This window comes from Hemiscyllium ocellatum, chromosome 34, assembly GCF_020745735.1.
Source record: "Hemiscyllium ocellatum isolate sHemOce1 chromosome 34, sHemOce1.pat.X.cur, whole genome shotgun sequence".
Classification (NCBI taxonomy): domain Eukaryota; kingdom Metazoa; phylum Chordata; class Chondrichthyes; order Orectolobiformes; family Hemiscylliidae; genus Hemiscyllium; species Hemiscyllium ocellatum.
Genome location: NC_083434.1, coordinates 19,251,969 through 19,265,810, shown reverse-complemented (window position 1 = coordinate 19,265,810; position 13,842 = coordinate 19,251,969). Strand labels below are relative to the sequence as shown.

General features: G+C 43.2%; 1 protein-coding gene across 2 annotated transcripts in view; it reads right to left on the bottom strand.

Annotated features, from left to right (window-relative positions):
• The window catches only part of LOC132832236 (uridine phosphorylase 1-like), a 110,583-nt gene extending 98,391 nt beyond the window's left edge, over window positions 1-12,192 (bottom strand). The window contains exons 1-2 of one of the 2 annotated variants that reach the window (XM_060850047.1): window positions 12,107-12,192; window positions 7,046-7,125 (exon numbers count right to left, since the gene is read on the bottom strand). The gene's annotated coding sequence lies outside the window, so the exon portion shown is untranslated. The remainder of the gene's footprint in view (window positions 1-7,045; window positions 7,126-12,106) is intronic. The other variant, XM_060850046.1, reaches the window with a different exon arrangement.
• Window positions 12,193-13,842: the final 1,650 nt, after the last annotated feature.

The following is a 13,842-nucleotide window of genomic DNA, read 5'->3' as shown; positions in this document are numbered from 1 at the left end:
CATCTTGACCACAAGATCATCTCATCACATGTGATCATCTCATCACAACCAATTTTCAGTCCAGGTTAGTACTTTGCTCCCAATACCATGCGCCCTAATTTTGCTCACTAACCTCCTATGTGGGACTTTATCAAAGGCTTTTTGAAAGTCCAGGTACACTACATCCACTGGATCTCCCTCGTCCATCTTCAGAGTTACATCCTTGTACCTGTGTTTTTGCTTTTGCCATTGTTTACCTATTATTTATTTACCTGTGTTACTTAACTCTGCGATCTGCCTGTTTTGCTCGCAAGACAAAGCTTTTCACTGTGCCTCTGTACACGTGACAATAAATTCAATTCAACTCAATTTAATTCAATTCAATTCAATGTTTGTTTATATAAACACATACAAAATACTTGTGAAGTTCAGCTTAACAATCAAAAATGGGAACAGCACATTATGAATAATCTGTTGATTCTTGGTTTGGATTGATGGTTTAAGCTATTTAAAAATGCTTAGGTTTAAACAGACAATAAACTTATTTCATCTTTATATTTTAACTGCTGTAAGATGTCTCATACTGTCAGCTATGAAATAATTTGCAATGTCTTTTAAACAAAATAATGCAATTTGAAAACTGGAGATCCGATTCAGAGGTCATTGTGATGTGTTTAAGGACATCTTACTACTTTAAGTATGCTTTATGAATGCAAGTTGTCAGCACCATTGAAATCATGAAAACAAATTATATTTCAAACCTGTCTTGTAAATCAAAACAAATGATAAGAGAGACAGGTAATGATAAATCTCTCTACTCACCAGACTGACCATAAATCACTCTTAACTTTGTAGGACATGATTTATCCAAGCAACCGTATCTGTAATATTTATTGTGTCTCTGTGCTGACCACTGGTCATGTCATACCCCTCACTTACAATACACACCACTATAACTTTACAGATTTTTGTCTTGCCAGCTAGAAGACAAACTGCAAAGCTGAGCACTATATCTCAGTGTTGAGAGTAAAGTGATACAATTATCATTACAGTTATTTTTCTGGTAATCAATTACAAACATCGAACATAAGGAGTTAATGATGGTGTAGTGGTAATGTCACTGGACTCGTGACCCCAAACACCAGGGTAATATCTGCAGGACAGGAGTTTGAACCCTGATACTAGAGTGGAATGGTTAAATCTGCAATCATTTAAAAAAAAACTAGAATTAAGTGTTGGCCATGTAACCACCATCAATTATTGTACACTTAAGAGGCAAAAAGGGGACATTAAATTGCTTTGGCAAATAGAGTTAAGGAGAATCCAAAGGGGTTTTACAAATAAATTAAGGACAAAAGAGTAATGAGGGAGAGAATAGGGCCCCTCAAAGATCAGCAAGACAGCCTTTGTGTGAAGCCACAGGAAATGGGGGAGATACTAAATGAGCACTTTGCATCAGTAGCTACTGTGGAAAAGGATATGGAAGATATAGAAAGTAGTTCCAAAATGTCGATGGTACAGAGGAGGAAGTGCTGGATATCTTGAAATGTATAAAGTTGGACAAATCCCCAGGACCTGATCAGGGGTACCCTGGAACTCTGTGGGAAGCTAGGGAAGTGATTGCTGGGCCTCTTGCTGAGATATTTGTATCATTGATAGTCACAGGTGAGGTGCCAGAAGAGTGGAGGTTGGCTAAAGTGGTGTCACTGTTTAAGAAGGGTGGTAAGGACAAGCCAGGGAACTATAGACCAGTGAGCTTGACCTCGGTGGTGGGCAAAGTGTTGGAGGGAATCCTGAGGGACCGGATGTTCATGTATTTGGAAAGGCAAGGACTGATTAGGGATAGTCAACATGGCTTTGTGAGTGGGAAATCATGTCTCACAAACTTGATTGAGTTTTTTGAAGAAGTAACAAAGAGGATTGATGAGGGCAGAGTGGTAGATATGATCTACATGGACTTCAGGAAGGCGTTCAACAAGGTTCCCCATGGGAGACTGGTTAGCAAGGTTAGATCTCACGGAATACAGGAGAACTAGCCATTTGGATACAGAACTGGCTCAAAGGTAGAAGACAGAGAGTGGTGGTGGAGGGTTGTTTTTCAGACTGGAGGCCTGTGACCAGTGGAGTGCCACAAGGATCGGTGCTGGGTCCTCTACTTTTTGTCATTTATATAAATGATTTGGATGCGAGCATAAGAGGTACAGTTAGTAAGTTTGCAGATGACGCCAAAATTGGAGGTGTAGTGGACAGCGAAGAAGGTTACCTCAGATTATAACAGGATCTTGATCAGATGGGCCAATGGGTCGAGAAGTGGCAGATGGAGTTTAACTCAGATAAATGCGAGGTGCTGCGCTTTGGGAAAGCAAATATTAGCAGGAATTATAACTTAATGGTAAGATCCTGGGGAGTGTTGCTGAACAAAGAGACCTTGGAGTGCAGGTTCATAGCTCCTTGAAAGTGGAGTCGCAGGTAGATAGGATAGAGAAGAAGGCGTTTGGTATGCTTTCCTTTATTGCTCAGAGTATTGAGTACAGGAGTTGGGAGGTCATGTTGCGGCTGTACAGGACATTGGTTAGGCCACTGTTGGAATATTGCGTGCAATTCTGGTCTCCTTCCTATCTGAAAGACGCTGTGAAACTTGAAAGGGTTCAGAAAAGATTTACAAGGATATTGCCAGGGTTCGAGGATTTGAGCTATAGGAGAGGCTGAACAGGCTGGGGCTGTTTTCCCTGGAGGGTCGGAGGCTGAGGGGTGACCTTATAAAGGTTTACAAAATTATGAGGGGCATGGATAGGATAAATAAACAAAGTTTGTTTTCCCTGGAGTCGAGAAGTTCAGAACTAGAAGGCATAGGTTTAGGGTGAGAAGGGAAAGATATAAAAGAGACCTAAGGGGCAACATTTTCATGCAGAGGGTGATATGTGTATGGAATGAACTGCCAGAGGAAGTGGTGGAGGCTGGTATAATTGCAACATTTAAAAGGCATTTGGATGGGTATATGAATAGGAAGGGTTTGGAGGGATATGGGCTGGGTGCTGGCAGGTGGGGCTAGATTGGGTTGGGATATCTGGTCGGCATGGACGGGTTGGGCTGAAGGGTCTGTTTCCATGCAGTACATCTCTATGACTCTAGAATAGGCTGGATAATTTCCTGTTTTATAGATAACCTTATACGAAATGGTTAGTTCACACTTAAAGTGGGAAGATCCTGATTGTTAAACTTTTTGGGAGATAAAGTTAATTTCTGCTTTAAGCGGTCTTACGACAAAAGATCCACATGTAATATCTGCAATCAGACTAAAAGCCCCTTGACCCCCCCCCCACCACCAAGTGACCAAGAAAAAGAAGAAATGACCTGGTCACCACTAGAAGTCCTCCAGTGCAGGCCTCAGCCAGTATACCTCAGGCAGGTATCTGATGGGACCTGAAATCCACCCTCATTCTGCCTGTTAACTCTGAGGCAGACAATCCAGTGAGTTACCTTGCTGGTGGGGCAATATGTTAGTCTGAGTGCCACCACACTCAAATAAATTGTCAGGAAATCCCAGTGCATAAAACAATCATCTATTGTAAATGCATACCTGGTTCACTAGTGCACTTTCGGCGGCAAACTCTTCCATTCTTACCTGGTCTGGACTTTACATGACTCTGGACCCACTGCAATGTGATTTACTCTTAACCTGCCCTAAACATTGCAAAGGTAATTAAGATGAGTAACAAAATTGTTCTTGCGATTGGTGCCTACAACCATAAAAGACTAAAGAACACTTAACAGTGAAAAAGGATGGGGAGAAATGTTGACATCCCATGAAAGAACATGAAATAAAATGATAGCATGATGAGGTAGGCCGGGTGAGGTTAATTGGTAAGGTCACTAGGGTCTATAAACTAGTAAATGCAAGGTTGTGGGGGGCAGGAGAGTATGGCTCAGGTGGAAAGGCAGTATAAATATAAACTTGAAAACAGACATAGAATCCCTACAGTGTGGAAACAGGCCCTTCGGCCCAATACGTCCACACCAACCCTCTGAAGAGTAACGCACCCAGACCCATTCTCCTACTCTGATACTCTACATTTACCCTCTGACTAATGCATCACACCTACACATCCCTGAACACTCTGGGACAATTTAGCTTGGCTAATTTGCCCTAACCTGTACATTTTTGGACTGTGGGAGGAAACCAGAGCACCCAGACGAAACCCACGCAGACACAAGGGGAGAGCGTGTAAATTCCACACAGACAGTTACCCTGAGGGTGGGATCGAAGCTGGGTCTCTGGCACTGTGAGGTAGCAGTGCGCACCACTGAGCCACCAAGCCACCCCTAAGCCACCACAGAATTGGGGACTTCTAGCAGAAAACAGAAAAGGCCCACCAACTCTCCCACCCCACCCACTGTCAGAACAGACAGGAGGTTCAGTCCTGGAGGTGACCCACAACAGCATCACCAACGGAATCTGATTGTTGGGAGAGCTGGTGCCTCCGCTGGTGCGTTCGCAAGTTGCCCAATAACGTGAACATCTGCCTGCACTTGGGAGAGGTGAGCATGGACTCGCCGGTGGGTCAGCAGGTTGGAGGAATTTCCTGCACTTGGGGGTTGGGTAGGGCCTCTCCCCTATGTGGACCTGCTGGTGCCTCAGCAAGATGGAGGAATTGCTGCAGGACCTACTGCACTCGGGCAGCTGAAGGACTTCTCCCCGGTGTGGGCCCACTGGTGGGTTAGCAGGGCGGAGGAATTGCTGAAGGCCTTCCTGCGCTGGGGACAGCTGAAGGGCTTCTTCCCGGTGTGAACCAGCTGGTAGGACAGCAGGACAGAGGAATTGCTGAAGCTCTTCTCGCACTCAGGGCAGGGGAAGGCTCGCTCATCAGTGTGTCAGCAGGGTGAAGGCCTGGGCTAAAGGAAGAGAATGTGTAATGGTCAAAAATTGTGCATTCTCTGATACAGATGAAGGGCAAATTAAAAGATTAAGGAGATTAAACCAGAGAGAAAACAAGAAATGTGTGAGAATAACAATATTAAGGCAGACGAAGTGATTTGAGATGTGTGGCCCAAATAAACGCTATTTATATGAGTGCACAAAGTATAAGAAACAAGTTAATGAACAAATTCAACTTAGAGGGCATGTCATAGTAGTTTGCAAAAAAAAATTAGTATTTGGAAGTGAATATTTTATAATGCGAGATCAGCAGGAAATTGGTGGAACCAAAGGAGTGGCTTTAAAGATTAAGGATGAAATTTATTCAACAAATGACAGCATATGAAAGAAGTAAGAGGTAGTGAAAACATCTTAGATAGAATTAAGACATGGAAAAGATTATAAGACTTTTTGGGCATTACGTAATGGTCCCTTGTTGCCAAGTGGTAGAATGTATAAATGCAGAGTTCAGGTAGGCTGAGAGAAAGGGCATGTGCTCTTGTGGTACAGTGGTATTGTCCTTATCTCTGAGCCAGGAGGCCTGAGTTCAAGTCCTACATGCTTAATTAACAATTTTTATGGCAGTGGCAAAGTTTTTTGATTGGGTACTTTAACATGTTAAAGTATATTTGGATAAGCAGAAAACAAACATTGATCAAACATTTATTAAACAGGCAATCAAAATATCAAACTAAAATAAGATACTTCCATATTAACTAAAATATGTCTTATGAGACTGTTTAACAATATGCCATGCCCCTAGCAAATATATAACATGAAGGGACAGTTCCAAGGTCATTCTCAGCTCTCCAGTGAAAACATTTATTTCTCATCAATATGGCAGGTCAACATTTTCGACAATTGTTCCACTCAGGTTAAGCTTTCACAAATGTAATTGTCACCAGCAAGGCACACACTGGCAACTCCCTGTTCCTTAACTCCTATTATTTTAAATAGAAATCAACCTTTTACACAATTTGATTTTATGTTAATGTCTAAAACGGAAGTATACATGATCCTATGAATAAGAAGCAGCCAGAGGCCAGTCAGTACTTTAGGCCTACTCCGAAATTTGATAAGACAATGGGTGATCTGACTGTCTCAACTTTCCTTTCCTGCTTACCCTCTATAACCTTTGATTCTCTTGACAATCAAAAATCTAATTAAGCTCTTGGGTAAGAAGAATTTCATAGATTAATGGCCTGAGGAAATAAGTTCTCCTTATGTCCATCTTAAAAAGAGACACTCTATTAATTGTGCTCCCTAGTTCCAGAGACACCTTTTTTGTATCCATTCAGGATTTTAGATGTTTATAATAAAATCATCTCTCATTCTTCTAACCTTCAGTAGATACAGGCTCAATCTATCCAACCTTTCCTCATAAGGTAACTCCTTCATCCTAGGAATCAGTCAAGTAAACCTTCTCTGAACTGCTTGTAATGCAATTATATCCTTTCTTATGTGTGGAGACCAAAACTGTACATACTACTCTCGATGAGGTCTCATCAATGTCTTATAAAACACTAGCAAAATTTCCTTTCTTTTGTATTTAAATCCTGTTGCAATTAACAACAACATTCCATTTCCTTTCTCGTCACTTGCAGCAGTTAATATTAACTTTTAGTGATTTATGTATTGGAACAAACAGATCAATGTACTGCAGGATTCTGTAATCTGTCTCCATTTTAACAGCACACTGCTTTCCTATTCTTCCTGCCAAAGTGGACAAGTTTAGCATTTTCCTAAATTATAATCCATTGTCATCTTTTTTTGCCCACTGACTTAATGTATATCCCTTTGCAAACTCCTCATAACCTCTTCACAACATACTTTTCAACCTATATGGGTGCTGTCAGCAAATTTAACAACCATAAATTCTGCCCCTTCATCCAAGTTCCTAATTGAAATTATAATTAGGTTTTAGCATTTTGGTATGCCCTGTGGTTTATTGTGTTTTTTTTTTGGTTCCTGGCTTTTCCATAGCATTGGTGTGTAAGAGCAACCTCAGAGGGGGCTTCCATTTGAGTTTATCTACCCTTCACGACAACTAGATCATGTCTACATTTCTCTAGCTGTTGCGAAATGAATTGAAAGATATATTTCAAAACATAACCATCCTATAAAGTTCAGTGTCAATATTGACAAGGTTACCTTTATGTTTCTGAGTTAGACTTTGCGGTCACGAAAGTTGATGGTAGTAGTCTTTTCCCTAAGACGGGCGAATTTCAAAACTATGGGCCACATTTTCAAGGTGAAAGGAGAGAGATTTAAAAAAGACATAGGCATTTTATTTACACAGAGGGTGGTACAGCTGTTATGTGTACACTTAACGTAAATTTTCAACATACAAAGGTACGAATTAGGTGCAGATTATGTGGTTTGAACTTTCCATCCTGCTCCAGTAGTGAAACCAAATATTCCTATTTAATAACATTTAAATTGCAAAACCATAAACTTAGGGATTAACTATCTGCGTAACACCAAATGTACACATAAAGAGTGTTAGGAACATAGGATCAGAAGTAAGTTATTCAGACCATTACATCCATTCTGTTTTTCAATCAGACTACAATAAATCTGCACCTCCTATTCCATTTAGCTGACTATGTTCCAAATCTTTTGATATCTAGCAAGGAGCTGGCTAGTGGTAGAAATGCATTAGATTTTCAACAAGCTGCTAACTTTCTCAGTGGTTGAGGATAGAGGGCATCTCAGATAAATTTCAGTATTCTGAAACATTGGGAAGTAGTGTTTTCAATTAGTATCAGATATGTTGCACTGCCAGCTCTTACAACATTCATAAAAGGTTCCATGGTCTTGTTAAAGCTGCAGTAAAATAAATATCATCAGGTCTGTACGAAGTATGATAAAGTTGACATCGCTGTATCAGAGTCGAGAGTGTGGTGCTGGAAAAGCACAGCAGGTCAGGCATCGTCCGAGGAGCAGCAGAGTCGACATTTCATGCACTGCTCCTCGGATGCTGCCTGACCAGCTGTGCCTTTCCAGCACCACACATTCTCGACTCTAATATCTGAAACATCTGCAGCCCTCACTCTCACGCAGCTGTATCAGGGAACATCTGTCTCGTCATTTCGTTTACTTTTCTGCCCTGTCAGCGCCGACTGTTAATCCGATAGATCACGGTTTCTACAATACTTGTCAAAACAAGACAACGGAAGAGATAAAAAGCTGAAGCGTAAGCATTGATAAAACATCATGTTGAAGCTTTTCACCTGACAATCATTAGAACTGGATAGCAAGAAACCCAACTTCCAAAAGGAAATAATAATTCATACGTGATGAGTGGAGGCAGCAGATTGTGATCTTGGGTGTTAGCTAACTGTGTTGGTTATTCAGTTTCCTGTTAATGACTCACGAGCTGTAAAGTATTCCGAAATGTCTGGTGGTTATGAACAGCGTGTGTGAGTGTGTGTGTGTGAGTGTGTGTGAGTGTGAAGTGGGTGAGTGTGAATGTGTGAGTGTGAGTGAGTGTGAGTGTGAATGTGTGGGTGTGAGTGTGAATGTGTGTGTGAGTGTGAGTGGGTGAGTGTGAATGTGAGTGTGAGTGTGTGTGAGTGTGTGGGTGAGTGTGAATGTGAATGGGAAGGGTGAGGGCAGTAACAAATTAAAAATACCATACATGAATGCATGAAGCATTAGAAACAAGATGGATGAGCTTGAGGCTCTTTTGGAAATTGGCAGATACGATATTGTGGGGATAACTGAGACGTGGCTTCAAGTGGACAGGGCCTGGGAAATGATTATTCAAGGCTATACGTGCTATCGTAAGGACAGACTGACGGGCAGAGGGGTGGGGTGGCCATGTTGGTAAGGGATGATATTCAGTCCCTTGCATGGGGGAACCTAGAATCAGGGGATGTAGAGTCAGTATGGATAGAGCTGAGAAATTCTAATGGTAAAAAGACCCTCTTGGGAGTTACCTACAGGCCCCCAAACAGTAGTCTGGATGTCGGATGTAAGTTGAATAAGGTGCTGAAATTGGCCTGTCGCAAAGATGTTACTACAGTTGTTATGGGAGATTTCAACATGCAGGTAGACTGGGAAAATCAGGATGGTATTGGACCTCAAGAAAAAGACTTTGTGGAGTGCCTCTGAAATGGATTCTTAGAATAGCTGGTGCTGGAGCCTACCAGGGAGAAGGCAACTCTGGATCTGGTATTGTGCAATGAACCAGAATTGATCAGGAACCTCGAAGTGAAGGAGCCATTGGGAAGTAGTGACCATAATACAATAAGCTTCAATCTGCAATTTGAGAGGGAGAGGGTACAATTGGAAGTGACAATATTTCTGTTGAATAAAGGGAACTATGGAGTTATGAGGAAGGAGCTGGCCAAAGTTCAATGGTGCAATACCTTAGCAGGGATGACAGTGGAGGAACAATGGCGAATATTTCTGTCTATAATGCAGAAGATGCAGGATCAGTTCATTCCAAAAAGGAAGAAAGATCCTAGGAGGAGGCATGGGTGGCCGTGGCTGATGAGGGAAGTTAAGGAACATATAAAGTTAAAAGAGAAAAAGTATAACATAGCAAATATAAGTGGGAAAACAGAGGACTGGGAAGCTTTTAAAGAACAACAGAGGATTACTAAGAAGGAAATACGCAGAGAAAAAATGAGGTACGAAGGTAAAATGGCCAAAAATATAAAGGAGGATAGTAAAGCTTTTTTTTAGGAATGTTAAAGGCAAAAAAAAATGGTTAAGACTAAAATTGGGCCCTTGAAGACAGAAACAGGGGAATATATTACGGGGAACAAAGAAATGGCAGAAGAATTGAATTGGTATTTCAGATCTGTGTTCACTGGGGAAGACACAAGCAATCTCCCTGAGGTAACAGTGGCTGAAGGACCTGAGCTTAATGGAATTTATATTTGCCAGGAATTGGTGTTGGAGAGACTGTTAGGTCTGAAGGTTGATAAGTCCCCGGGGCCTGATGGTCTACATCCCAGGGTACTGAAGGAGGTGGCTCAAGAAATCATACATGCGTTGGTGATTATTTTCCAGAGTTTGATAGATTTGGGATCGGTTCCTGTGGATTGGAGGGTGGCTAATGTTGTACCACTTTTTAAGAAAGGTGGGAGAGAGAAAGCAGGAAATTATAGACCAGCCAGTCTGACCTCAGTGGTGGGAAAGATGCTGGAGTCTATTATAAAGGATGAAATTACATTACATCTGGATAGTAGTAACAGGATAGGACAGAGTCAGCATGGATTTATTAAGGGTAAATCATGCTTGACTAATCTTCTGGAATTTTTGAGGATGTAACTCTGAAGATGGACAAGGGAGATCCAGTAGATGTAGAGTACCTGGACTTACAGAAAACTTCTGATAAAGTCCCACGTAGGAGGTTAGTGAGCAAAATTAGGGTGCATGGTATTGGGGGCAAAGTACTAACTTGGACTGAAAGTTGGTTGGCTGATAGGAAACAAAGAGTAGTGATAAACAGCTCCCTTTTGGAATGGCAGGCAGTGTCCAGTAGGGTACCACAGGGATCAGTGCTGGGACCGCAGCTTTTTACAATATATGTTAATGATATAGAAGATGGTATTAGTAATAACATTAGCAAATTTGGTGATGATACAAAGCTGGGTGGCAGGGTGAAATGTGAAGAGGATGTTAGGAGATTACAGGGTGACCTGGATAGGTTAGGTGAGGGGTCAGATGCATGGCAGATGCAGTTTAATGTGGATAAATGTATGGTTATCCACTTTGGTGGCAAGAACAGGAAGGCAGATTACTACCTCAATGGAATTAATTTAGGTAAAGGGGTAGCACAAAGAGATCTGGGGGTTCTTGTACACCAGTCAATGAAGGTAAGCATGCAGGTACAGTAGGTAGTGAAGAAGGCTAATAGCATGCTGGCCTCCATAACAAGAGGGATTGAGTATAGAAGCAAAGAGGTTCTTCTGCACCTGTACAGGGCCCTGGTGAGACCACACCTGGAGTACTTTGTGCAGTTCTGGTCTCCAAATTTGAGGAAAGACATTCTGGCTATTGAGGGAGTACAGCGTAGGTTCATGAGGTCAATTCCTGGAATGGTGGGACTATCTTATGTTGAAAGACTAAAGCGACTGGGCTTGTATACCCTTGAGTTTAGAAGATTGAGAGGGGATCCGATTGAAATGTATAAGATTATTAAAGGATTGGACACTCTGGAGACAGGAAACATGTTTCCGCTGATGGGTGAGTGTCGAACCAGAGGACACAGCTTAAAAATACGGGGTAGACCATTTAGGACAGAGATGAGGAGAAACTACTTCACCCAGAGAGTGGTGGCTGTGTGGAATGCTCTGCCCCAGAGGGAGCAGTGGAGGCCCAGTCTCTGGATTCATTTAAGAAAGAGTTGGATAGAGCTCTCAAGGATAGTGGACTCAAGGGTTATGGAGGTAAGGCAGGAACAGGATACTGATTAAGGATGATCAGCCATGATCATATTGAATGGTGGTGCAGGCTCGAAGGGCTGAATGGCTTACTCCTGCACTTATTGTCTATTGTGAGTATGTGAATGTGACTGTGAATGTGTGAGTGTGAGTGGGTGAGTGTGAATGTGAGTGTGAATGTGAGTATGAGTGTGAATGTGAATATAAATGTGAGTGTTAGTGTGAGTGTGAATGTGTGAGTGTGAATGTGTGAGTGTGATTGCGTGAGTGTGAATGTGAATGTGTGTGCGAGTGTGAATGTGAGTGTGAATGTGAGTGTGAGTGGGTGAGTGTGAATGCGAGTGTGAGTGGGTGAGTGTGAATGTGAATGTGTGTGAGTGAGTGTGTGTGAATGTGAGTGTGAGTGGGTGAGTGTGAATGTGAGTGTGTGTGTGAGACAGTGTGAATGTGAATGTGAGTGTGAATGTGAATGTATGTAAATGTGAATGTGTGTAAATGTGAGTGTTAGTGTGAGTGTGAATGTGTGAGTGTGATTGTGTGAGTGTGAATGTGAATGTGTGTGCGAGTGTGAATGTGAGCATGAATGTGAATGTGAGTTTGAGTGGGTGAGTGTGAATGTGTGTGTGTGACAGTGTGAATGTGAATGTGTGTAACTGTGAATGTGTGTAAATGTGAGTGTGAGTGTGAGTGTGAATGTAAGTGTAAGTGCTGACAGGACAAGCGGCTTTGAGCCATTCATCAGGATGGATGCTGACCGACCGCGATCACACTCCGTCACGAACACAGGGATCTCTGGCACACACACCGCACTCACCGGCACCGTCCCCCGCGGGATCGGGATCGGGATCGGGATCGGGGCTCCCTCTCTACAGCAGCACGGTCACCATGGTGACGACACAGCCTGGACACGGGCGGGGGAGGAGGGGCGGGGGCGGGGCGGGGGCGTGGTCTGTGGCGGGGGCGGGGTCTGCGGCGTAGAGGCGTGTCCAGAGGCGCTGACGGCCGTTGAGGCGCGAGGAGGCGTGGCTGTGGGCGGGTCACGCGTGGTACGAAGCGGAGCGAGAGACGGCAATGGGCGGGGCCATCAGTGAAGGGGGCGTGTCTTGGCGGGGCTCAGGGGCGTGTCCTGCCCTGGAGTCTGAGTTGCCCCTCGGTGTAGTGCCTCTGCTCTAGTACCATATTACAGCCGAGGGTGAGCTCCTTACCTCTGTGGGAGAAACCTTCATGCTCAGAGCTCAATCGCTGGTTCTCACTTTCACCACCCAGGGTTCATCCTGTCCTTCACGAACAGAATGTGCTGTCCTAACCCGATCTGACAGACGTGTAACTCCAGACTATAAATCCCTTCCGTGGGACAGTGTGCATTTAGAGTCATAGAGATGGATGTTGCCAGGGTTGGAGGGTTTGACTGTAGGGAGAGGCTGAACAGGCTGGGGCTGTTTTCCCTGGAGTGTCGGAGGCTGAGGGGTGACCTTATACAGATTTATAAAATTATGAGGGTCATGGATAGGATAAGTAGACAAAGTCTTTTCACTGGCATGGGGGAGTCCAGAACTAGAGGACATAGGTTTCTGCCCGAAATATTACTGGATGGTCTGTATGTGGTGGTAGCAGGAGGGCCCACCAACAAACAAATCCGGAGCATCATGAAATCGTGCAATGTTTTGGTCTCAATTTCTGTGGTAGCAAATTTCACAGGCGCACAACTTCTGGTGAAGACATTGCTCCTCAGCTCAGTCCCAGCTTAGGCTGTGGATCCTGGTTTTAGACTACCCCACCATTGTGACATCCTTCCTCCATCTACTCTGTTCACTCATGTTAGAATTTTATCCGTTTCTATGATACTTCCACTTGCTGTTCTGAACTCCAGCAATAATAATCCTAACCAATTTAACCTCTCATACAACAGTCCTGCCATTCAGTAATCAGCCCTGTAAACCCTATTGCTGCATTCCCTGTACAGCAAGAATATAATTTCTTTCATAAGGAGACCAAAACTGCATGCAATAATCCAGATGTGGTCTTACATATTTGCAGCAACCATCCTGCTCGAATCCTGTCACTATGAAGGCCAATATAAAATTTGAGTTCTTTGCTCCTTGCACGGAAACAGGCCCTTTGCTCCAACCCATCCATGCTAAGTATAATTCCTACGCTTGGCATTTCCTTCCAAACATTACTTTTTTGTTTACTTATCTAAATGCCTTTTAAACACTGTAACTGTACCCACATCCACCATCTGAACATTCATTCAATGCATAGACCACTTCCAAAAATGCCTACAGTGTGACCATTGAGTCCATACTGACCCTCTGAAGAATTTCCTCACCCAGACCTATCCACCTACCCTATCTCCCTGTGACTCTGCATTTCCCATAGCTAATCCAACTAGCCTGCACATCCCCGAACAATACAAGGCAATTTAGCATGACTAATCCATCTAATTTGCACATCTTTAGACTGTGGGAGGAAACCAGAGCACCCGAAGGAAACCCAAACATACATGGGGAGAATGTGCAAATTCCATACAGACAGTCGCCCAAGGCTGGA